Source organism: Scyliorhinus torazame, chromosome 18 (genome assembly GCF_047496885.1).
Source record: "Scyliorhinus torazame isolate Kashiwa2021f chromosome 18, sScyTor2.1, whole genome shotgun sequence".
NCBI classification, from domain to species: Eukaryota; Metazoa; Chordata; class Chondrichthyes; order Carcharhiniformes; family Scyliorhinidae; genus Scyliorhinus; species Scyliorhinus torazame.
In genome coordinates, this window is record NC_092724.1 from 15011639 (window position 1) to 15038122 (window position 26484).

The following is a 26484-nucleotide window of genomic DNA, read 5'->3' on the forward strand; positions in this document are numbered from 1 at the left end:
AGATTATTATAAATTATATCCTGGATTCTCAAACTAACATTGAGTTCAACAACTTCAGGCCATGTTGGTCCTCCACGTTGATCCCCTTTTAAAATCCCACGTCTTGTCCCAATAACCCCCCCTACACACACACATAGTGCCATCTGTCACTTTTCCTTATGTTTTGCTTTTAAAGAGCACTGCTGATGTTAACATTCTGCTGTCTTACCTTTGTGCCGTTATTAGCACCTTCTTTAGTCTTTAACACTACCATTAACCCCCCCTTTGTCTTGTGCCCATGACATCTTTGTGAAATCTCTCCTACTTTGCTCCCCCTTTGTTAAACAGCATAAAATAAACAGCATGAAACAGAATAGCACATTTCTGCCTCTCTTTAGCTCTGAAGAACTTGAAATGTTAACTCTGTTTCTGCTATGCTACCCGATCTGCTGAGATTTACCAGCATGTTCTGTTTTTATTTCAGAATTCCAGCATCTGCTATATTTTGCTGTTATTCTCAACTTCTGAATTTTACTTGATATTTTGTAGTGGCTGTTCTCATCCTGCAAGTTTATTATGTTCTTGTCTCCAATCTTTTACTCCTCGAAATATAACAAATCTCTCTGATGTCTATTGGGGAAAGCAGAAACACACATTCCCTCCAAGTTGTGTAGCCCTTACAATGTTATCATAATCATGAAGAAATCTGCTTGAAGGCTCCGAACGCATGCGCCAGAGAAATAATTGAAGTCCCGCCTCACCCCTGCTTTGATTTGTCCCTTCGTCACACAGGCAACCGCACGGCCCGAACCTGGATTGGCTAACGCCCGTGTCAATCAATCGGCAGAGGGGGGTGGGGGGGAATCTCTGGGGTCGGTTAGCCCGTGACGTCACGGCCTATGACTCAGCCGAACCCTGAGCCCCGCCTTCCGGCCGCCCGGCGATTGGCCACCGCGCGGTTTGCGATTGGCGGGCCCGCACGTCCATCAGGGCGGGAGGGCGTTGGAAGATTGGCTGATTTTGACTCTTGGTTGGGTCTCGTGCGGGCCTTTAAACCCAAGGGGTAAGTGCACGCGGGGGAAGTGGCGGTTGGCGAGGCGCGAAGAGGGGAAATCGCTGGGGGCCGTTATCGGGCGCGAAGAGCTGCTGTGAAGCGAGGTTTCAGTGACAGGGAGAAAAAAAAAAGGTGGCCATTGACCGAGACGGAGGAGGGGGGTGTGGCACGAAGGACACCCTGGGGGGTTAGTTATTTTTCAATTGGATTATTCCCCTCTTGTGAGAAATGAGGTGTGAAATGGCGGGTGGTGGGCGAAGGAGAGAGGCGCCATTTACAGAGTGGGGAGGGGGTTGGTGGTTTATAATGGCTGCTGGGGTCGTCGCAATTTCGTGACTTGTCATAGCCCAGGCGCTGCTTTCCCCCCGATCCGACTTCAGTGCACTTGTGTGAAGGCAGAGACGGGGCCGAGCTAGGAAGAAATCCGCAGGGCTGCCTTAATGTTTTTTTTTAAGAAAGTGTTATTTGATGCGTTTCTGCAAGGTCCTACATTAATTTAGCTGTAATATCTCAAAACACTTCAATTGGCGCTTATCATCAAAGTGCACTGCAAAGCAGAGGGAGGCACGCACGAAACATGCTTCAACCATGTATTATTAATAGTGGCGTTAAAGCTAGGTGTTAATCAGATAGCGCGGTAAGAAGATTGAACTGTGTGTGTATTTTATTTTTAAAAAATATAATGTATTGGGAACTTGACTGCAGCTAGGAGCTGCTGACAGGAGTAGAAACTTGGTGTTGGTTGAAATTAAGCCTATAAATTAAGTTGAGTTGTAACTCTAACCTGCGTAATTGTGTGATTCAGTTGCAGGTTCCCACTGACTGTATCCTGTCTGCATGATGCTTGCTTAATTCAAAAAAAGGTAAATCACTGACATTTCAATATATTGTGCTTTTAAGGGACACGTCACTAAATGTGTTATGAACTTGACCCACCGCAGATGTTATCTTGTGTGCAATCAGTAAGGAGTTTCCTCTGTCATCTGCAGCAAATTACTTTCTGATAATTTGCCAGATTGAAACGATGGAAGAGTATAATGAACTTCTGTGAACATCCAGGGGCTTTCCACTGAGACTGGGAAAACTGAGCACTGTAATTTAACAAAAAATTGTAAAGCTGCAGAGTTCCCTTGGATGATCATCAATGACTTCCATTTATGTAGCACCTTCTCAATGTAGTAAGTATGATGTCCAAATGTGCTTCCTAGAGTAGCAGTAAAACAGGTTTAATTCTTGATCTGTACTGAATTAGCTTCTTAGTTGGATTCGGTTATTAGCCTCAAGTGATGTGGGCGCTAGGAGAAGGAATAATCAACCACTTTCCTGTTCTGGATTGCAGTGTGTGAATCTTTGTTGGGCATGGGTGTAGCCATTGTGTGTGATGGAAAACTTGCCAACATTGGAACAACAATAATTTGGGTTAGGTACTAATGAGACTGGAGTCTACCTTGATGACTGAGGATAAACAGATATATAAAATTATGACTAAGCTAATCTTGGAGCTCAAATGCTTTTTGGAAACCACAAGAGGTCCATGTAACTGTTTGCTCGATAATATTCAACATCAAACTTCAGCCTTTAATTTGCTCCCTGGTCTGAACATTCTACATTAAAGACACATTTTCCTGTGTACTGGACAGTATGAATGTGCTTGTCGTGGGCCTGTTGTCATTAGCATTTAAAATTTAAAAAAAAAAAAAAAAAAAATTTAGAGTACTCAATTATTTTTTTCCAATTAAGGGGCAATTTAGCATGGCCAATCCACCTAACCTGCACATCTTTGGGGGTGAAACCCACGCAGACATGGGGAGAATGTGCAAACTCCACATGGACTGTGACCCAGGGCCAGAATTCGAACCCGGGTCCTTAGCGCTGTAGGCAGCAATGCTAACCATGGTGCCATGTGTCGCCCTTTTGTTGCCATCAGCATTAATATGCTAGCTAGACATTGATGTCTTTTACTAGAGTGTAGCAGATCTAATTTCTCAATTGAAGTGACTTGAACTGGGGCCTTTGACGTGACGACCTCTCTGCCTGCCGATTCGCCCCGTGTGGTGCATGATCAGACATCACATTCATCGAGTATTCTGCCCCAGCCATTCGTCATCAATGTCTTGTCCATAACAAAAAAAATTAACATAGAATAGCCCTTATGAACATGTGAGAAAAAGAATTCCCTTGCTCCAGGGGTCTCAAAGTGCCATGGATCCACTCCACCCATAAGCTGCATAAACCCCGCCAGCTCCCTAGCCATTGCCGACAACTTTCCAGCTCTAGAGCATGAGTACCTACTCCATGCCTTTTTGAGATTATCTTCACTGGTCTTAACATCAGGATCAGCTTTGATTGCAAGTTCAAAATAACAAACAAAATTACCTTTCTTGTTAAATGCTTGAAGCAACTGAAATTATTTTATAGAGCATATTTTATATAGGCTATAGAGCATTACAATGTTTGATTTTTATTTGTTAAATCATTTTTTAAAAAATTAACAAAGTAGTGCCTACAGCAGAACTTGCTTAAAATCCAATTATGCATTTTAATCATGGTAAATCAGTGTACCTGATATGTTGTCAATTACATCGCTTAGACCTGTTGTACAACATTATGACTTGCTGTGAAAAACACCATGTGTCCGTTTCTTCTGAGTTTTGAAGCATAGTTAGAGTATTCTCTGATTCTGCAACTGATTCTCTCAATTTGTTCAGCTGTGCTCTTTTTTATTTATTTATATATATATATAATTTTTTTTAAAAATAGCTATGACATTCAAAAGTAAATAATATAAACAGAAAATGTTGGAAGTACACGGGTCTGGCGGCATCTGAGGAGAGAAACAATTAATGTTTTGGGTTGTTGACCTTTTCTTCTAGAATTGTCGCGATGAATGAAAGGTCACAGACTTGAAACATTAACTCTCTCCAAAGGTGCTGCCAGTCTTTCAGCATATTTCCAGCATTTTCTGTTTTTATTCCAGATTTCCAGCATCTGCAGTGTATTTCATATCAGTGTTCAAAAATACGTTTCTGTCACTAATATTGCTGAAAGCTTGGCTCCTTGTTCAGCTTTATGGACTGCTAAATTTAAAATATTTATATTAAGCTGAATTTTATACCATTATAGCTAAAGTTTCTTTCAAAAGCTCTATTGTGATTAGCTTTAAAGGCACTAGCCAAGGGAAAACTAGTCATATAAAAATATTTCCATCATTGAGTGCCCTGACTTAGTGACTTTTCTTGTGAATTTAGACTGAATGTTGGTATAGAACATAGAACGATTCAGCGCAGTACAGGCCCTTCGGCCCACGATGTTGCACTGACATGGGAAGTCAAAAAACAAAAGCCATCTAACCTGCACTATGCCATTATCATCCATATGCTTATCCAATAAACTTTTAAATGCCCTCAATGTTGGCGAGTTCACTACTGTTGCAGGTAGGGCATTTCACGGCCTCACCACTCTTTGCGTAAAGAACCTACCTCTGACCTCTGTCCTATATCTATTACCCCTCAGTTTAAGGCTATGTCCCCTCGTGCTAGCCATTTCCATCCGCGTTCCATCCGTATACTATTCAGCTATGGGTAAAATCATTATCTGAATTGCTCATTCTGTTCTCAAATGATGCCCATGTACACTTTCCCAGCAGGAATTGCAAATTACATTTATTCCCCTCTGTCCTTTCATGTAGTGGTAAAAGTGCAATATTTTTAAATTGTGAATTGACTTGGGATGAAGTAGTTTGATGTCTTTCTGTTTTATTTTGCCTTTGTGCAATTAAAGTAGGTAGCCAGTGCAGACTGTCTTTCAATTCCAGTCTTACAGTTCCGAAAGACGTGCTGTTAGGTGAATTGGACATTCTGAATTCTCCCTCTGTGTACCCGAACAGGCGCCGGAGTGTGGCGACTAGGGGCTTTTCACAGTAACTTCATTGTAGTGTTGATGTAAGCCTACTTAAAGATTATTATTATTACATTATTTGAGTGTAAAATTCTTGTATGTAGATGAATTTCAGTAGTTCCTGAGTGAGAATATTAGATGTTGCCTCGTAAGGGAAGAAAAAGCCTAAATCCGACTGAGTCTGATGCTTAAAGTATTGACCAAACTTCACAGCATATAGGCAACAGCCATGATGACTCTGGATCAAGGCCATATAAATTAGGAGTAAATGTTTCATATGGCAATGAATCATACTGACCGCAAACTCTTAAGGGCAGGTGAGTGGGCAGCAGACAACTTGGTTATTTCTTCTTTCTTATCACACCGGCTTGGCTAAGAGTCTCCAACCTTATTGTGGAGTGAAACTGTCTGTTTCTAGTCTTGTCGAGAGACCCCAGGTTTAATGAATTCCATGAATGGCAGGACCTTAGGAATCTGAAGAACAGAGGGATCTTGAGGTGCTTGTCCACAGATCCCTGAAGGCAGCAGGACGGGTTAATTGGGTAGTTAAGGCATACAAGACAATTGCTGTTATCAGTTATGTCATAGATTTATAAAAGTAGGGAGGTTATGTTGGAGCTGTACAAAACCTTGGTTAGGCCGCAGCTGGAGTACTGTGTGCAGTTCTGGCCGCCTTACTGTAGGAAGGATGTGATTGCACTGGAGAGGTTGCAAAGGAGATTCACAAGGAGCATTTCCGTTATGAAGAGAGACTGGATGTGCGCTGCTTGTTTTCTTTTGACCAGAGAAGATTGAGGGGGGACCTGATTTGAGATGCACAAGATTGATGGGTATGGAAAGGGTGGTTAGGAAGCAGCTGTACTCTAAATTGAAGTCCCAATAAGGTGAGGACATAAATCTTAAGGTGGGGGTAGTTGGTTTAGAGGGGATTTGAGGAAAAGCTTTTAAAAAAAATAAATTTAAGAGTACCCAATTCTTTTTTTTTTCCAATTAAGGGGCAATTTAGTGTGACCAATTCACCTACGCTGCACATTTCTTTGGGTTGTGGGGGTGAGACCCATGCAGGCACAGGGAGAATGTGCAAACTCCACACTGACAGTGAACCAGGACCGGGATCGAACCCAGATCGTCAGCACTGTAAGGCAGCAGTGTTAGCCACTGTGCCACCGTGCCACCCAAGGAAAAGCTTTTTAACCCAGAGGGTGGTGGAAGTCTGGAATGCACTGCCTGGTACGGGAGTAGAGGTGGGAAACCTCACCATCTTTTTAAAACAAATACATGGATGAGCACTTGAAATGTCATAACATTCAAGGCTATGGGATTAGTGTCGTTTTGATGGTGCAGGGCCTCATCTGTAACTGACTGACCTCATTTTACTCCTTTTTAAAATGTTCCCTAAAACCTACCTCTTTGACCAGCTTGTGGCACCTGCCGTCTCTTTTTTTTAATCATTTGATTGCAAGATATTGGTTTCACTGACAAGACCAGTGCTTATTGCCCGTTTTTAATTAAGATGGTGATGAACTGACTTGAATCGCTACAGTCCATGTGGTGAGTGCTCCCACAGTGATGATGAAATAGCGGTAATATATTTACAGTACAGGATGGTGTGTGAATTGGGCATGGTGGTGTTTCTGTACGCCTGCAGCCCTTGTCCTTTCAGCTCGTAGAGGTGGGAGGTGCTCCCTAAGAAGGATTGGTAATCTGCTGCAGTAAAGCTCTGCACACCTGCCGCTGCACACCCCAAGCCTGAATGTTGTGTCAGAAGTGGTGCCCTCTACTGTGGCTTAATTTTTAAAAATTTGTTCATGAGATGTGAGAATCCTTGGCTAGGTCAGCATTTTATTGCCCACCCAAAATTGCCCAAGAAGGTGGTGGGGCGCTGCAGTGAACCATTACAGTCCATATGCTGTAGGAACATCCACAGTGCTGTTAGGGAGAATTTTCCAGGTTTTTTAACCAGTGGTAGTGAACTGCCAGCGATACATTGTTCAAAGTCAGGATGCCGGGTAGTCTGTGACAAGGAGGGTAACTTGCAGGTGGCGGCCTCGTGCATTTACTGTTCTTGTTCTTTTAGAGTTGTCAGTGTATTAGCAACTGTGTCCTTTAACAGCTACATTGTTACAACAATATTAAAGACCAGTGATGAGCATTGACTGGACTATAAATGGATACAACCGGAACAGTTTGGTGTGATGAACAGAAAGAGGCTATCGGGTGACAGAATAAATTTACTTAAAGTAAAATGCAAGTTCAGATTTACTCCTTCACCATATACTATTAATGGAGTTAAGAGGTAACAGCTTTGGAAGGTACTGTAAAAGAGACTTGGTGAGCTGCTGCAGTGCATTTTAGAATAGAATAGAATTTACAGTGCAGAAGGAGGCCATTCGGCCCATCGAGTCTGCACCGGCTCTTGGAAAGAGCACCCTACCCAAGGTCAACGCCTACACCGTATCCCCATAACCCAGTAACCCCACCCAACACTAAGGGCAATTTATCATGGCCAATCCACCTAACCCGCACATCTTTGGACTGTAGGAGGAAACCGGAGCACCCGGAGGAAACCCACGCACACACTGGGAGGATGTGCAGACTCCGCACAGACAGTGACCCAAGCCGGAATCGAACCTGGGACCCTGGAGCTGTGAAGCAATTGTGCTATCCACAATGCTACCGTGCTGCCCCTTTTTGTCAATGGTACACACTGCTGGCACTGTGTTAGTGGTAGAGGGAGGGAATGTTTAAGGTGATGGATGGGGTGCCAATCAAGTGGGTTGCTTTGTCCTGGATCGTGTCAAACTTCTTGAGTATTGTTATGTACTCCAGTGGAGAGTATTCCATCACACCCTGACTTGTGCCTAGATAGTGGACAGGCTTTGGAGAGTCTGAGGGGAGTTGCTTGCTGTGTAATTCCCCAAAATGTTCGATCGCAACCAATTCTCGAAAGTGCATAATAAACAATCCCCATGAATTGTAGAACCCTTCCTTCGTCCTCCTCAGCTCAAACTTCACGTTCCCGAGAGTCAGAAATTCAGGTAGATCCCCCCAACAAGCTGAGGCAAAGGGCGGAGAAGCTGATCTCCACCTCAACAGGTCCCGCCTCCGGGCAATCAGCGAGGCGAAGGCTAAAACGTCTGCCCCTGCATCTTCCTGCAGCTTGGCCCGGTCTGACACTCATCTCGGTGTCCAGGTTCCAATTTCATGAGTACTGCTCCCAAGATGACACTGCAAACCTCGTTCCAATACTTCTCAAGCTTTGGACAGGACCAAAACATATGTACAAGTTTTGTGGGGCTCCTCCCACAATGCTCACAAAAGTCCTCCACTCCCTCAGAGTCTGCCCATCCTTACCCTCATGAGATGTGCCCTACACACAACTTTCTGCTATATCAGCCCCAACCTCGCACATGAGGTTGAAGCGTTCACCCTCCTGAGCACCTCACACCAAAGCCATCTTCCATAGCCTCCCCCATCTCTACTTTCCACTTGGCTTTGATCCCCTCCATGTACACCCCATCCTCCCCCCAAAATCCTCCCATAGACCACTGACACCACCCCATCATTCCAGGATGTTGTGACAGCGAAGGAACGGCGATATATTTCCAAGTTAGGGTGGTGAGTGACTTGGTGGGGCACCTCCAGGTGTTGGGTTTCTCAGGCATCTGCTGCTCTTGTCCTTCTAGATGGTAGTGGGTTTGGAAGTGCTGTCTAAGGAACTTTGGTGAGTTACTGCAGTGCATCTTGTTGATGGTACACATGACTGCCACTGTTCATCGGTGGTGGAGGGTTTGAATGTTTGTGGAAGGGGGAGCAATCAAGTGGGCTGCTTTGTCCTGAATGGTGTCGAGCTTGGAGTGTTGTTGGAACTACACTCATCCAGGCAAGTGGTGAATTTTCCACTACAATCCTGACTTGTGCCTTGTTGGACAGGTGTGCGTGCGTGCGTGCGTGCGTGCGTGCGTGCGTGCGTGCGTGCGTGCGTGCGTGCGTGCGTGCGTGCGTGCGTGCGTGCGTGCGTGCGTGCGTGCGTGCGTGCGTGCGTGCGCGGCCTTTGACCTTCCCTGTTAGCCACAGTGTTAATCTGGCTAGTCCAGTTCGGTTTCTAACTCCCAGGACGTTGATTGTGGGGGATTCAACGATGGTAATGCCATTGGATGTGAAGGGACAGTCCTCTCTTGTAGGAGATGCCTCACACTTGTAACTTGCCACTTGTCAGCCCAAGCTTGGGTATTGTCCAGGTCTTCATGCATTTGGACATGGACTGCTTCATTATCTGAGGCGTCACAAATGGTGCTGAACATTGCGCAGTTATCCGCAAACATTTTGACTTCTGATCTTATGATGGAAGGGAGGTCATTGATGAAGCAGCTGAAGATGGTTTGGCCTAGGACATTATCCTAAGGAACTCCTGCAGTCCTGGAGCTGAGATGATTGACATCCAACCACCACAACAATCTTCCTTTGTGCCAAGATGTGATTGGGGGGGGGGGGGGGGGGGCCTGGTCCATCATGTGCATATGTTTTGGTTGTGCTCAAAGCTGGTGGACTGCTGGTAGTCCTACTCGTGCTCAAAGCTGGCAGACTTCGGGAGGTCCTTTTTTGAGACTATAATGGCAATCCGGAACTTTGGGTTGGAGCCTTGCCCGTTGGAGATTTTTGGGGTTTTGGTTGTGCTGGAACTCGGGGCAGATGTCCTGGCCTTTGTCTCACTGGTGGTAAGGAGATGGATCCTCCTGGGCTAGAAGTCGACTACACCGCCAAGCGCCTCAGCGTGGCTGGGTGACATGATGGAGTTTTTACACTTCTAAAGTTAAGATTACCCTGAGAGGGTCAATGGAATGATTTTATATGGTGGCCGTTTATAATGTACTTTAAAGAGTTGTTTGGAAGGGGGGGGGGGGGGGAGAGATGGGGTGGGTGGGGGAGAACGTGGTAACTTAAGCTTTACTGTTGTAAGGGGGAGGGGGTTCTTACTGTTTGTATGTTTTGTATTAAAATTGTAATGAAAATATTACCCAAAAATATATACATTCAGGTGCCAATCTGTCATCCTTTAGCCATGTCTCTGTAATGGCTATCAAATTGTACTTATTTATTTCTACTTGCACTATTAGTTCATCTGTTTTGTTTCAAATGCTACATGCATTAGTTTTGTCCTTTTATTATTTTCGTCCTTTTATTATTTTCGTAACTTCTACACTTATCTGCTGATTTACTCTTGATTTCTACTCTGTCACGGTCTGGTTATCATTTCCCCTATTAGTCCATTTATCTCTATTCTGGTTGGATACATAATTTATAAATGAAGAAAAACTTTGAAATAAATGGATCCTGCTCAGTTGTACACATGTGATTTGGACATCTCCCAATCTGCGCTTGACGCTCTCTTACAGTTTCCTTCATACATGACTTCAGTGAATAACCATCCTAACGTGAGCTTGTAAAGGCCATAGATCACTTGGCAAGCAGAAGTACATCTGGTGAGGATGGAATTCCAACTGAACTGCTCAAACATGGAAAGTTTCATGTGTTGCCACACCTTTTATGACCACCAGCTTCTCTGCTGGAAAGTAGGATCCATTCCACAGCAGATGCGTGATGCAAAAATCATCACACTATACAAAAAAACAAGGTGACGGAGGAGATTGCATCTCATTCAGTGTCACAAGGCAGCTGTTTGCCTGTAATCACTCTGCAGATTTGGTGTCAGCAGATGTACTGAGGACATGGATCTTCTTCATATGCCAGTTACAAGAAGCACCTTATTTTGAGAAGTCTCACTAAGATCAACACCAGAACAGGGTTCTGCAGGTTTTGGAGAAAATTGGTTGTCCTTCAAAGCTACTCTGGTCTCGTCTTTCCATGACCGCATACATTACACTGTAGTTTCATGGCCCCACTTCCAATAGTTTCAGTGAAGAATGGAGTGAAATAGGGCTGTGTCCCAGCCCTCTCGGTTTGGCTTTTTTTTCTCCATGTTGTTTACCTTCCTGCCTATGGAAGGAACTTGCAGTCGGTCAGACAACAAGCTCTATAATCTATCAAGACTGAAAGGGGAGACAAGCACCTTGTACCCTGACCATAGAATTCCTTTACACTGAGTCACCCATATAGAAACTAAGCAACGGATTTGGGAATCTCACCCGTACCTGTCCCTGATTCTCCATGACCATTCGCATCAAGAAAACCATAGGCATTGCATCTCCACCTCTGATCACACAAAACACCCCATTGGAAATGGTTAGCAAATTCTGCTATCTCTAGTCCAATGGATGCCAATCCATCCATTGATGCAGAACTTGATACAAAGGGATCTTTGAATCTCTCAAAAAGCACATGAAAGTGATGGTTCCGAAGACACGTGTTATCAGTATCTTGTTGCATGGCTGTGAAGGTGGATGATTTACAACTACAAGAAAACATGTTCAAAATGTTCATCTTTGCTATATGTGGTGCATTATGGTATTTCCTGTTGAGGCCACACCACAAATGCAGCAGTCCTCTAATAGGCAGAGCTCTTCAAGATTTTTAGCACTCAAACAGAGGTGGCTTTGTTGACTTGGCACATCTGCAGTATGAAAGACAGCCCAATTCCCAAGGATTTTCTGGATGGGGTGGATCTGGAGTGAGATGAATAACTGGACACCCAATGCTCTGCTTCAAGGATGCTTGACAGGAAGGCAGTTACGAGCAATTATCACACCTTGGAGTCACTGCCCGATGGCAGGAAAATGTCAACACCTCCTGTGGGCTATCATGCATCACCACCATGTCTGGCTATAACAGCTTGGCAGCAGATGCCAATGCTGAAAACAGCTTGGAAGCTTCATGGCCTGCCTTTGTGCCAGAATGTACCTGAGGAATGACTTCTTCAGCGATCATCAAAGCAATGCCAGGTGAAGTCACTTCATCTAAAATGGATTGGTTTTCCTGCATGTCCATCTTTTGCTGATGGACGGATGCTGATGATAGAAAACTTGTCATGCCCAATAAATTACTGATACAACTGGTATTTGAGATAGTGGTATGTTGCTAGGCTATAATTAGTTGATGAGCAAACTTCGTGAATATGATTTTTAAAATTAGATGTGTCTTGTGTGTGGTTTTAATGGTTTTAATATGTTATGGTGGAGGGGCTCACGAGATGTTATCACATCTAACTAATACTATCTTGACCTGAGAAATATAGCAGTACTCCTGCAATATCTTGGATGGAATGAGTGCCCATTCTTTAAAAATAAAATTTCTAAAGGGGTGAGGTGGAAACAAAGTGTACACCAAGGAGACTGAGATCCAGAATGGATTTCAGATCGGCCCCTCTGCTTACCAAAGTATGAAATGATCTTCAACTACAAAGCATTTATGTAAAAACTGCATCTTTTGGTACTTGAGCAACCATGTAAAGAGATGGAAATAAAATTCAGGTGGTGCAGCATTTAGAATACATAGAGTGCTAAAGGAGGCCATTTGGCCCATCGAGTCTACACCCACCCTCTGAAAGAGCACCTCGCCTAGGCTCACTTCCCCGACCCATCCCTGTAACCCCATAATCCTACCTAACCTTCTAAGGGACAATTTAGCATGGACAATCCACCTAACCTGCACATATTTGGACTGTCGGAGGAAACTGGAGCATCCGCAGAAAGCCATGCAGACATGGCGAATGTGCAAACCCCACACAGACAGTCATCCAAGGTTGGAACTGAACCCAGGTCCCTGGCGCTGTGGGGCAGCAATGCTAACCACTGTCACAGTGCTGCCCTTATTTCTAACAACTGACCACCAAAAAGCTGCAAAGGGTTTTCTCATTAAAATAGCCTTGCTTTCCTTTAAGAACTACTGAATGAACGCCCTATTCAGATTTCTGTTTATTGTATTAATCCTGTTGATACATCATAATTTTATTTCTGTTTTGACCTGTATATCGATATATCAGTATCTCCCTCTAGTGGTGGAAACCAAGTACTGCATCTCATAATGTGGAGCTGAAAGTCATACTAAAATTCATGTTTGTACCAATGGGATCACGCTTCCTTTATTTCACCTTTTTCTTTGTTTAAAAAGTTGGGTTTCTCCTGTGATTGGGATACATGAACAATGCAGTCTAGAATAAAGCCTGTGCCTCTGACTACCGTCCGGTGGCCCTCGCATCAATCGTAATGAAGTGCTTTGAGAGCTTGATCATGAAGCGCATCAACTCCATACTCCCAGAATGCCTAGATCAATGCAATTCGCGTACCGCCACAACTGGTCCACAGCAGGCGGCATCTCCCTGGCCCTACACTCATCCCTAGAGCATCTCTGCAACAAGGACTCCAAAATCAGGCTTTTATTTATTGACTCCAGCTCCGCCTTCAATACCGGGGCCCCGCAAGGTTGCGTACTTAGCCCCCTACTATACTCCCTGTACACACGACTGCGTGGCAAAATATGGTTCCAACTCCATCTACAAACTTGCTGACCACACGACCATAGTGGGTCGGATCTCGAATAACGACGTGTCAGAATACAGAAGGGCGATAGAGAACCTAATGGAGTGGTGTAACGACAACAATCTATCCCTCAATGCCAGCAAAACTAAAGAGCTGGTCATTGACTTAGGGAAGCAAAGTACTGTACACACCCTTGTCTGCATCAACGGAGACGAGGTTGGAGATGGTTAATAGCTTCAAATTCCTAGGGAGTGCACAACACAAAATCTGTCCTGATCCACCCACGTCGACGCTACCACCAAGAAAGCAGAACAGTGCCTATACTTGCTCAGGAAACTTAAGTAAATTTGGCATGTCCACACTGACTCTTACCAACTTTTACAGATGCACCATAGAAAGCATCCTATCTGGCTGCATCACAGCCTGGTATGGCAACTGCTTGCCCCAAGATCGCAAGAAACTTCGGAGTCGTGAACACAGCCCAGTCCGTCTCACAAACCTGTCTCCCATCCATTGACTCTATCTACACCTCCTGCTGCCTGGGGAAAGCAGGCAGCATAATCAAAGACCCCTCCCGCCCAGCTTACTCACTCTTCAACTTCTTCCATTGGGCAGGAGATACAAAAGTCTGAGAAAACGCACTAACAGATTAAAAAAACAGCTTCTTCCCTGCTGTTACCAGACTCCTAAACGACCCTCTTATGGGCTAACCTGATTAATACTACACTCCTGTATGCTTCACCCGATGCCGGTGACTATGTATTTACATTGTTGCCCGTTTATGTCCTTTTATGTATTTTCTTTTCATTTTCTTTTCTTGTACTAAATGATCTGTTTGAGCTGCTCGCAGAAAAATACTTTTCACTGTACTTCGGTATACGTGACAATAAACAAACAAATCCAATCTGGTGTGACAGCACCATCTGTTGGAAGAAATAGCTTCTTGTTGAAGATTTGACATTTTTTAAAGCAGTAGTTAAGTATATTCTTGAACTATTTTCTCTGCTCCACATTTTGATGATTCACCTATGTTTTTCTTGACAGTAGGATTGTTTGCACAAGAAATTTATATTAATTCTCAATCTGAAGGCAAGGTGTGAATGTTGGACTGCTGAACAGGAAATTGAAGCAACTTGTTCGCTTAAAGTTGTTCTCTTGTACTCCGAATCCTAATTGCTCTTTTCTATTCTTGCAGTCACTGTTGAATCCCCAATTTTATTTCCTATATGGAACAGCTTGCCTTATTTTTGTCCATCCCATTTACGATTCATTATTTTGAAGTGTCAGCAAATGCAACTGCATTAATAAGATCTAAAATAGTAGGTTAGATAAAAGATCAGTCAACTGTTTTGGTGTTGTGAAAGAGCGGGCAATTCCCCATTCTAATAATGCTGCAAGATCTACGTCTGTCAATAAGATATCTTGTTTTTGTTTAATCGACCTACAACCGACTCTTATTCTGTGTTCCAAGTGATGAAGTAATTTTTACTGGGTAAAACAACTAAGTTTAAATCTTCTTTTTTAAAATTCCTGCTTTGAGATTTTATACCAGTAATTATGCATGTTGTCAATGTTGCTCCTTGGTCAATAAAGGAGTTGGGCCATTGCAACTATTGGGCAAAATAGGTAGTCACCGAGTGGCAAAATCTGGGGATATGCCAAAAAACTGAAACTGCTTAGGTAATCAAACGGGCTTCAGCAGTGGGAATGAAAGATCTAGATCTACTGACAAACATATGCTGACATGCATATAGATTTTCATGTATCTACACTGCAGGTTTTCATAATTTCACATTGTATTCCTAATTCTGTAGCTAATTTCTAATAACAAATTTGTACATCTACATGACTATTTCAACATTTATTATCAAATAATTTAATCTAGCCCACTGTATTGTAGTAATTATTGTGTAAATTGCACATAAAATAATTTAGCTGCAGGAACAGTTACATATAAGCTATATTATAGATTATGTATTCCGCATATACAGTACATTCTCATTGCTCTACACTTTTCGCAATCTGTGGCATCCTCTTTCATTTAAATTAAATTTTTAATGCAGAACTTTTATTCCTACTAATAAACAATATTTTTGAGGTAAGGGGGTCGGGTGCAAGAATGAGCTTCCCCAATGAGGGGCACGGAGAAATCATTAGCAGAGTCACCTGCATAAATAGAGCTGGCCAGTGTGGAACCAGCTAGAGAGAGGAGTGTGGAGTACTGCTGCTGTTGTATATATGTAATTGTAAATAAAGTTATTTCTTTGATTCTACAAACTCTTGCTGGATTCTTCGTGGCCCTTGCAAAACTGGCAACGAGGGTTAAAGTGGATAGCTGTCTGTGCTGCTAAAGCCACCTCTCTCGATTTTTGTGGATACAGGTTGGAAATTCTTTTCTTTTGCACCATGCCTCTTTACGGACGTTTGGATGTCTTTGATGCTGTGCTGGAAAGTTGGAACCAGCAGGCGCACTGGATGCGTTACTATTTCCGGGCGAATAACATCACCGAAAACCAGCGCTGGGTGGTCATTTTGCTCACTGCCTGTGGCCCGCATAAGTTTTGGGGTGAATAGAAGCCTTGCGTACCCAGCTGCGACGGACACCAAGACGTTTGATGAACTTGTGACCTTGGTGAGGCAACATTTTAACCCAACCCTGTCCACGATAGTCCAGCATTATCTGTTTAATACCGCAGAGAGGACTCCAGGAGAATCCCTTGCTGAGTTTCTATCCAATCTACGCAGCATTGCAGAGTACTATGACTAACGTGAGACTGTACAAAATGCTGCGCGACCGTTTGGTTTGCGGTATTAATAACGCGGCCACCCAGAGAAAGTTGTTAGCCGAGCCGACATTGACTTTCCAACAGGCCATTCAGATAGCATTGTCCCGAGAGAGTGCAGAACGGGCGGGGAGTGCAGGAGCTACAGGGAGTGGAGGTGCATTCCTTGGGGCACAACCCCTTCATCCAAAAGCGTTTCCCTGCATCCCTGCCGTACCTTGGGCGGGGTGGCGTCTGGATTGGCACCAGTGGCCACCGGATGTTCCTCCCCCATAGGGAGCCTTCTCCAGAACCGATAGGTGAGGAGCCATGTCAGTGTTGGACCTTGTGGGCACCGACCCTGTCGCGGATGCCGGTCCTGGGAGCGTTAGAGGCGCCGTCGTTCCGGCAGAAACTGGGGCCAGCCCAGAGGCCGTACTTAACATTTGGATGAACCTGCGGCGACTGCTCCCGAGGATGTGGAGACGGAGGACGACTGCCTGCAGCTGCATTGTGACAGCTCCCCGTGTGGCCCGCATTAAGGTGACGGTACGGGTCAATGGTCACCTACTTGAGATGGAGTTGGATACTGGAGCAGCGGTCTCTGTGATTGCCCAGAGGACATTCGACCACATCAAGCAGGGTGTACAGGCCCTTACATAAACCGATACATGGGCGAGGTTGGCCACCTGTAGGGGGGAAACCATTGGACATTGCTGGAACTATGATGATCTCTGTTGCTTATGGACGCCAGGAGGGGCATTTCCCGTTTATCGTGGTGCACGGCCACGGGCCCAGCCTGTTGGGTCGGGAATGTTTGCGCCATTTGCGGCTGCAGTGGTAGCACATTCTTCAAACAGGTTCTGGAGGGTTGACAGAGGTACTAGGATGGTACCCAGATGTATTTCAGCCCGGTCCAGGGAAGATAAAAGGGGTCGAAGTCCGTATCCAGGTTGAACCAGGAGCCATGCGCGTTACTTTACGGGCGCGCCCGGTACCTTGCGCCTTGCTGGAGAAGGCATAAACGGAGTTCACTCGTTTGGAATACTTGGGTATTATTGGGCGCGTTTGTTTCGCCGACTGGGCAGCGGCAATTATACCGGTAATGAAGCCAGGTGCCACAGTTTGCTTGTGTGGTGACTTATAAACATAACAGTGAATACGGCTTCCCGGCTCGACTGATATCCAAAGCCCCGCATAGAAGATCTCCACGCGAAGCTTGCAAGCAGACTCGTTCGCAAGATTATATATGAGTCATGCCTACCTGCAGTTGGAGCTGGACCCTGCCTCCCGGCCATGTGTAACTATTAATACACACGGGTCTGTATGAATATGCATGGTTGCCCTTTGGAATATCCTCTGCCTGCGCTATCTTCCAACGCATCATGGAGGGCATCTCGAGAGGTTTACCACGTGTCGTTATTTACTTAGACAACATTTTGATTTACGGGGACATCGGAGCAGGAACATTTGGAAAATTTGGAGGCTGTCCTTGGACGCTTTCCTTTTACGTTGTACAAAGTGTGTCTTTCAGGCGAAGGAGGTGGTCTACCTGTCGGGTGGACCGCGAAGGTTTACACCCCGTCGCAGTGAAGGTTCGCGCAATTCAACAGGCCTCCGCCCCGAATGACACTTCGCATCTTCGTTCTTTTCTCGGCCTTGTAAATTATTACGGGAAGTTCCTCCCCAATCTGGCGACTACGCTGGCCCCGTTGCACCTTCTGTTGAAGGAGAATCACACTTGGGTTTGGGGGTCAGTCGCAAGAAACAGCTTTCCGGCGGGTGAAACAGCAATTGTCGTTGTCTGGGTTACTAACCCACTACGATCCTGAAAAGCCTTTGCTCATCACGTGTGATGCATCCCCATATGGTATTGGAGCCATCCTATCCCACAAGGTGGAGAACGGATCTGAGCAGCCGATAGCTTTCGCCTCCTGCACATTGACTGCAGTGGAAAAAAAGTACGCGCAGATCGAGAAGGAGGGCTTGGCGGTGGTCTTTGCGATGAAACGATTTCACCGTTATATTTAAGGCCGCCACTTAACTATTGTGACTGATCATAAGCCTCTGCTTGGACTTTTCCGAGAGGATAAGCCAATTCCACCCATTGCTTCCACACTGATCCGGTGCTGGGCTTTGTTGCTTGAGAGCAAAAACCAGGGACCCAGATAGTGAAGGCTGATGCACTGAGCTGATTGCCTTTGTTGATTGGACCCATGTCGACCTCCACGACCGGTGAGGTGGTTGCAACCCTAAATTTTATGGATCCTTGCCTGTCATGGCATCGCAGATCCATGAGTGGACCTAGATGGATCCAGTCCTGTCAAAGGTTCGGCACATAATCCTGTATGATGGTAGCATTGATAGCTCCCAGGCGAGTTGTGGGCATTTTCCTCCAAGCTGTCAGAATTTAGCGTTGGAGACGGTATCCTCTTGTGGGGGATGCGTGTGGTCGTCCCGGAAAAAAGACGGGAGCTGATGCGAAAGGACTTGTCTGGTGGCCAGGCCTTGACACCGACATTGAGAAGGTGGCCCAAGGCTGCACCATTTGCCAGGAGCATCAGAAGTTTCCGACTGCCGTGCCCCTACATCACTGGGAATGGCCAGTGTGGCCTTGGGCGCACTTACATGTGGATTTCGCTGGCTCTTTTCAAGGATCCATGTTCCTTTTTATTAATCGTTGCCCAATCTAAATGGCATAAGATGGCAGGCACAACGTCTTGCGCAACGATCAAGAAGATGCGTTTGTCTTTCAGTACGCATGGCCTCCCGAGGTGCTTGTCACGGACAATGGCACTCAAGTGAGGAGTTTGCGAGGCATGAAGATGAACGGCATAAGCCATATCCCCACCGCTCCATACCCACCCGGCTTCTAATGGGTTGGCGGAGCGCACAGTGCAGGCGTTCAAACGGGGCCTAAAGAAACTGCCTTCTGGGTCTATGGACACTGGACTGGCTCATTTTTTGTTTTTGGGACCACTCCACATGCAGTGACTGGGGTAGCTCCCGCGGAACTCCTAATGGGCCGGAGACTTCGAACCCGCCTTAGCATGGTTTTCCCAGACAGTGGCGCAAAAGTATGCTGAACTTAAGAAGGGCAGAGGCATGGCCTTTCTCAGCATCGGCCGATTCGGCAGTTTGCGCATGGTGACCCAGCGTTTGTTTGAAATTTTGCCGGTGGTGCCCAGTGGGTCCCTGGCATTAACTTCCGCCGAACGGGCCCGATCTCTTAACCAGGGTGGTCTCCAGCGCAAGCATTCGGTCCAGAAGGCCGCCTCTTCCAAAGATTCCCCATCCCCGGAGCTCACTTCTACAGCCGCAGAGACCAGACACCGTGGAGGATCATCCCCACGATCTTCCTCCGGCGCCGCATTCCAAGCCTGCACAGGTTGTTGCAGAACCGCGTGGAGATGGGGTTGCCGAGATGACGGAGGCTTTGGACTCCAACTCCGAGATGGAGACACGGGACGCCTCTGAGGGGGGGGGAAGTCCTCGGTCCCAAGGCCCGTGGATGTACAACCGTTAAGCCGTTCATCGCAGAAGCCCCGTTCTCCTTGTCAAACGCTGTCCGATCCAGCGCCTCGTGCAAATGGTGTATCCGGCCTGCAGCAAAACGAGTCCGACGCCCTCCTTCGCCAGGGTCTTCGGTGGATTCCTCTGACTTTGGGGTGGGGGGGGTAGGAATGTTATAACCTTCTGATTACTACTGGCTCGGGACTAATGGAAATCCCACAATCCTTAGTGAGTATGAGCTTCCCCAATGAGGGGGGCGAAGAACCCATTAGCAGAGTGCATACATAGAACATTCAGTGCAGAAGGAGGCCATTCGGCCCATCGAGTCTGCACCGATCCACTTAAACCCATCTCCATATGTGGAGATGGGTTTGATGGTGGCGGTGATATTATGGACTAAATCTAAATTTTCAGCTCTGCCATCAAATGGATCACTGAGGTTGTAAGTAAACTGGTTCAAAGCTGGCCAGTGTGGAACCAGCTAGAGAGCAGTGAGCAGTGGTGGAGTACTGATGCTGTTGTTTTTTTGTAATTGTAAATAAAAGTATTTCCTTTTTTTAATAAACATTTTATTGAGGTATTTTTGGTTTTACAACAACGATAAAATAAACACCATACATAAGTCTATAAACATAGTGCAAAAAGCCTGCTTCCTCCTTCACAGGTCCCAATTTTATTAACCCCTTACTCTAATCTAAACTATGCCACTGTCATGTGAGCCTGGTGAACAACCTTAAACTGTATCAGGCTGAGCCTGGCGCATGTTGTGGATGCGTTGACTCTACTCAACGCCTCCGCCCAGAGACCATCCTCTATCTCTCGTCCTAACCCCTCCTCCCACTTGTGCTTCAGCTCCTCAGTCTGCATGTCCTCTGACCCCATGAGCTCCTTATAGATGTCTGAGACCTTCCCTTCTCCCACCCACACTCTGGAAACTACCCTATCTTGAATCTCCCTAGGTGATAGGAGCGGGAAGGTTGAGTCCTGTCTACGTCGGAAGTCCCGCACCTGCAGGTACCTGAATTTGTTTCCCCTCGCCAATCCAAATTTCTCCTCCAGCTCCCTCAAGCCTGGAAACATATCCCCCATCTTCTCAATTTCTGCCATCTCCGAAACCCCCGTCCATCCTTCCCGGGGGGCAAACTGATGGTTGTTACAGATTGGAGACCAGACCGATGCTCCCTCCGCTCCCACGTGCTTCCTCCATTGCCCCCCAGACTCTCAGGGCTGCCACCACCACGGGGCTGGTGGAGTACCGTGCCGGTGGGAATGGCAGAGGTACCGTTATCAACGCCCCCAAACTGGTGCCCTTACATGATGCCGCCTCCATACGCTCCCATGCCGACCCTCCCCACCACCCACTTGCTGATCATTGCTATATTCGCCACCCAATAATAGTTACTGAAGTTTGGCAGTGCCAGCCTGCCCTCTCCCCGGCTCAGCTCAATCATCCCCTTTTTTACTCGCGGGGTCTTGCCCGCCCATACAAAGCCCGCAATAACTTTGTTAACCCGTTTAAAAAAGGACCGTGGAATAAAGATGGGGAGACACTGGAACACGTGAACAGGAATCTCTGAAGGCCCGTCATCTTCACTGTCTGGACCCTCCCAGCTAGTGACAAGGGGAGCGCGTCCCACCTCTGAAAATCATCCTTCATTTGGTTCACCAGATGGGCCAGATTAAGTTTGTGCAACCGTTCCCACTTCCGCACCACTTGGATGCCGAGATACCTAAAACTTCCCCCTACCACTCTAAACGGCAGTTCCCCCAATCGTCTCTCCTGTCCCCTTGCCTGGATCGCAAACATCTCGCTTTTCCCGGCTCTATAGCCAGCGCGAACAGTGGGGAGAGGGGGCACACCTGTCTCGTCCGCCGGTGTAGCCTAAAATAGTCCAATGTCGTCCTACTCGTCCATACTCTTGCCACAGGAGCCTGATACAGCAACCTGACCCAGTCAATAAAGCCCCTCCCAATACCTCCCACAGATATTCACATTCTACTCGTTCAAAAGTCTTCTCTGCGTCCATTGCGACCACTACCTCCACCTCACTACCTTCTGGGGGCATCATGATCGCATTTAACAACCTTCTTACATTGGACACCAACTGCCTTCCCTTAACGAAGCCTGTCTGGTCCTCCCCAAACACGTCCGGAACACAGTCTTCAATCCTAGAGGACAAAGTTTTGGCCAAAGTTTAGTGTCCACATTGATATCAGCCTGGAGGACCCACACAGCTCCGGATCCTTATCCTGCTTGAGAATCAGCGAGATCGCGACCTGTGACATCGTCGGGGGAAGCACCCCTTTCTCCCTTGCCTTATTGAATGTCCTCATCAACACTATTTGCCCTAGCTATAGAACCGCTAGCTATGGCGCTGAGAGCCTCGAGGAACTGGTGGGGACTGGTTCGGGGGGGGGGGGGGGGGTGGAACATTGGGTGGTTATACGCGGATGATTTGCTGCTGTATATTTCGGATCTTGTGGAGAGGATGGGGGAGGTTCTGTGGGATTTTGGTCGTTTTTTAGGGTACAGACTGAACATGGGAAAGAGCGAGTTGTTGTGATCCAGGCCAAGGGGCAGGAGGAGAGACTGAAAGAGCTGCCGCTCAAGATGGTAGAGAAAAGCTTTCGTTACCTGGGTATACAGGTGCCAGGAAATGGGATGCCCTGCACAGGTTCAACCTGACCCGGTTGGTAGAGCAAATGGAAGGGTGCTTTAAAAGGTGGGACATGCTCCCGCAGTCACTGGCAGGGAGGGTGCAGACCGTGAAAATGACTGTCCTCCCCAGATTTTTGTTTGTCTTTCAGTGCCTCCCCATCTTCACCCCTAAGGCCTTTTTTAAGCGAGTGAGTAGGATCATTTCGGGCTTTGTGTGGGCGAATAAGACCCCGCGAGTAAGGAGATCGCTGTTGGAGCGCAGTCGGGGGGTGGGGTGGGTTGATGCTGCCGAACTTTTGCAATTACTACTGGGAGGCCAATATAGCTGTGATTAGGAAGTGGCCGATTTGGTGGGGGGGGGGGAGCAGCTGGGGGCGGTGTCATGTAAAGGTACTAGTCTGGGAGCTTTGATAACGACTTTGCCGTTCTCGCCGACCCGTTACTCCACAAGTCTGGTGGTGGTGGCGACACTGCAGATCTGGGGACAGTGGAGGAGGTACAAGAAGGTGCAGGGAGCGTCTGTCTGGACCCCGATATGTAACAACCACAGGTTTGTCCCAGGTAGGATGGATGGTGGGTTCCAGAGCTGGCAGAGGGCAGGCATCAGAAGGATGGGAGATTTGTTCATAGACGAAAGCTTTCCCAGTTTGAAGGCGCTAGAGGACAAATTTAATCTGCCGCCAGGAAACGCCTTTAAATATCTGCAAGTACGAGCCTTCCTGAAAAAACAGGTAGTGGCCTTTCTGACACTGCCATCACTGAGGATACAGGACCAGGTGGTCTCCGGCACCTGGGTGGGGGAGGGGAAGGTGTTGGATATCTACCAGGAACTACAGGAGGCAGAGGAAGCCCTGGTGGAGGAGCTTGAGGGCAAGTGGGAGGAGGAGCTAGGTGAGGAGTTGGAAGCGGGTCTGTGGGCAGAGGTCCTTGGCAGGGTTAATTCCTCCTCATGTGCCAGGCTCAGTCTAATTCAATTTAAGGTGGTCCACCGGGCACACATGACGGCAGCGTTTTCTGGGGTAGAAGACAGTTGTATGAGGTGCAAGGGCACCCCTGCAAACCATATCCATATGTTTTGGGCATGCCCGGAGCTTAGAGTTCTGGCAAGGGTTCGCGAGGGCAATGTCCAAGGTGCTTAATACACGGGTGGTGCCGGGTCCAGAGGTAGCGATGTTATAGAACAGTACAGCATAGAACAGGCCCTTCGGCCCTCGATGTTGTGCCGAGCATTGTTCGAAACCAAGATCAAGCTATCCCACTCCCTGTCATTCTGGTGTGCTCCATGTGCCTATCCAATAATGTTGCCTATTAATGAGTGACAACTAACCCTCCAATCAAACTCATTTGATGTTAATCCAAACCAATTAGAATTACATTGGGGTGCAGATAGATGGCTAAAGTCTGATGAGTTGGTATAACCGTGATGGATTTTCGGCCATCTCTCTCTCTTTTTCATGAATCATCTATACTTTGACTCAACTATTCGCTGTCTTTTTGTCTTTCATATTTCATTTTCTGACTTTGACTTTTGAAATTATTGCAAGCTGTTTGCCGTAAGCAAGAAAATTATTTCTATATTGCTTGAAAGTTAAATTGTCTACAAAATTGCTTCTCTAAGTCCTTATGCTAGCTGGACTTAGGGAATAAGATTTAAAATGATTCTCAATTGTAATCAATAGAGACAAATCAAACAGATTCTTATTTGCACCTGCGAAGTTTTAACTCCAATTTCTACTGAGTTTTAGTGATCTCAAAGTGCCGCTAAAACCGCATGGTAGTTCTAACGCGAACCCTGTAGTTTTCCTCTCGTGTATTTACCCAAATTCCTGTCGAATGGTACGATTGAATCTGCTTCCATTGCCCTTTGAGACAGCGCATTCAGATCACATTTCTTTGTGCCAATCTCTATCCATTAAATGCGCAATGATTCGGTTATGTGCCGTTTTATCGAATCCAACTCTACTGCTCCGAATCCCTAAACTCAACCAAATTAGTAAAGCATAACGTGCCCTCTCCGATCCCCCTGACTACTCCTAATCAGATTGATGCGCCCCAAATGTCAGCTCATATTTTGAGGGTTTACAAGCAATGGGAGCAGATCCGGTTTGTAATTTAAATTACAATAAAATCAAAATGCTGAAGATCAGAAAAACAGAAATCTTTGGAGTGTCAGAAGACCCGGGAGTTCAGGGGGCGAAAGAGGCTGACGTTTTGGCCTTTGCCTCCCTAGTAGCCCGGAGACGGATTTTATTAATGTGGAGGGACTCGAAGCCCCCCAGTGTAGAGACTTGGGTTAACGACATGGCTGGGTTTCTCAGCCTCGAGAAAATAAAGTTTGCCTTAAGCGGGTCTACGCTGGGGTTCTCTCTGAGGTGGCAGCCGTTCGTCGACTTTCTCGGGGGAAAATTAAAATGTCGGCAGCAGCAGCAATCCGTGGGGGGTGGGGGGGTGGGGCTGCTTCATTGGGATGGTGTGGGAAGACGGAGTTGCGTGGGGTAATGCCTATTTAAATGTTATTGTATATTCTCTTTTTGCACTACGTTAATGTTCACTCTAAGTTTGTTTTGTTATTATTGTTACTACTGTTTTATTATGAAAAATTCTGCAAAACCTTAATAAAAATACTTTTTATTTTAAAAAAAGAATGTCCTCATCACCAGGGGCCCCACCAATATCCCAGAGAACTTTTTATATAACTCCGCTGGGTACCCATCCGGCCCCGGGGCGTTACCCGACTGCATGGCCTTCAGACCCTCCGCTATCTCTTCCATCCTGATCGGGGCCCCCAGCTCTTCTAACAGCTCCCCGTCCACCTTCGGGAAATTCAGCCTCCCGAGGAAGTACCTCATCCCCTCTGGCCCCGGTGGGGCTTCCGACCCATACAGCCTACTATAAAACTCCTTAAATGCCTTATTCACCCCTGCTGAGTCTCCCACCAGGTTCCCGTCTCCATCCTTTACTTTCCCTAACTCCCTGGCTGCCTCCCTCTTTCTAAGCTGCTGTGCAAGCATTCTGCTGGCCTTCTCTCCATGTTCATAAATCGTCCCCCTCGCCTTTCTCAGCTACTCTACCGTCCTCCCTGTGGTTAACAAGCTGAGCTCCATCTGTAGCCTCCGCCGTTCCCTTAAAAGCCCTGCCTCTGGGGTCTCCGCATACCTCTCATCAATCTGTAATATCTCCTTTACCAGTCAGTCCGTCTCTGCCCTGTCCACCTTCTCCCTATGGGCCCGTATTGACATCAGCTCTCCTCTAACCACCGCCTTCAGTGTTTCCCAGACCACCACTGCCGGAATTTCCCCCGTGTCGTTGACTTCCAGGTAATTCTGAATACGTTTCCCCAACCACCCGCACACCTCGTCCGCTAAAAGCCCCACGTCTAACCTCCAGTGCGACGCTGATTACTGTCTTTACTAACCCATAGGTCAACCCAGTGCGGGACATGGTCTGAGATTGTGATCGCTAAGCACCCCGTGTCCACCACCACCGTCAGTAGAGCCCTCCTCGGCTAAATCGCTGGCTTTGAAAGCAGACAAGGCAGGCGAGCAGCACGGTTCAATTCCTGTAACAGCCTCCCCGAACAGGTGCCGGAATGTGGCGACTAGGGGCTTTTCACAGTAACTTAATTTGAAGCCTACTTGTGACAATAAGCGATTTTCTTTTCATTTAATTTCATAAAGAAATCGATCCGGGAGTACACTTTATGGGGGGGGGCACACTCATGTATCCCCCCCCCCCATCTGCTCCATGAACCCTTTTCGCTCCTCAGCCATTGCTGGCACCCTGCCCCTTTTTGAGCTTGACCGGTCTAAACCAGGGTCAATAACTGTGTTGAAGTCCCCTCCCATGACCAGTTTACGCAAATCCAGGTCCGGTATCTTCCACAGCATCCTCTTTATAAACTCTACATCATCCCAATTTGACGGATACACATTTACTAGTACCACCTGCACTCCCTCCAATTTCCCACTGACCATAATGTACCGGCCTCCCACATCCGAGACTATTCTTCCCGTCTCAAACACCACTCGCTTATTGATCAGGATCGCGACCCCCCCCCCCCCCGGTCTTCGAATCCAGTCCCAAGTGGAAAACCTGTCCGACCCAACCTTTCCTTAACCTAATCTGGTCAGCTACTCTAAGGTGTGTCTCCTGCAGCATTACCATGTCCGCCTTCAGTCCTCTCAA

At 46.7% G+C, this 26484-nt stretch overlaps 1 protein-coding gene across 15 annotated transcripts in view; it reads left to right on the forward strand.

Annotated features, from left to right (window-relative positions):
• The first annotated feature begins 946 nt into the window (after positions 1-946).
• Positions 947-26484, forward strand: part of gng7 (guanine nucleotide binding protein (G protein), gamma 7) — a 310055-nt gene continuing 284517 nt past the window's right edge. For 10 of the 15 annotated variants that reach the window (XR_011936083.1, XM_072482224.1, XM_072482223.1 and 7 more), the window contains exons 1-2: positions 1066-1220; positions 1839-1896. The gene's annotated coding sequence lies outside the window, so the exon portion shown is untranslated. Of the gene's footprint in view, positions 1043-1065; positions 1221-1318; positions 1671-1838; positions 1897-26484 lie in introns of those variants that run through there. The other 5 variants (XR_011936079.1, XR_011936080.1, XM_072482222.1 and 2 more) reach the window with 3 other exon arrangements.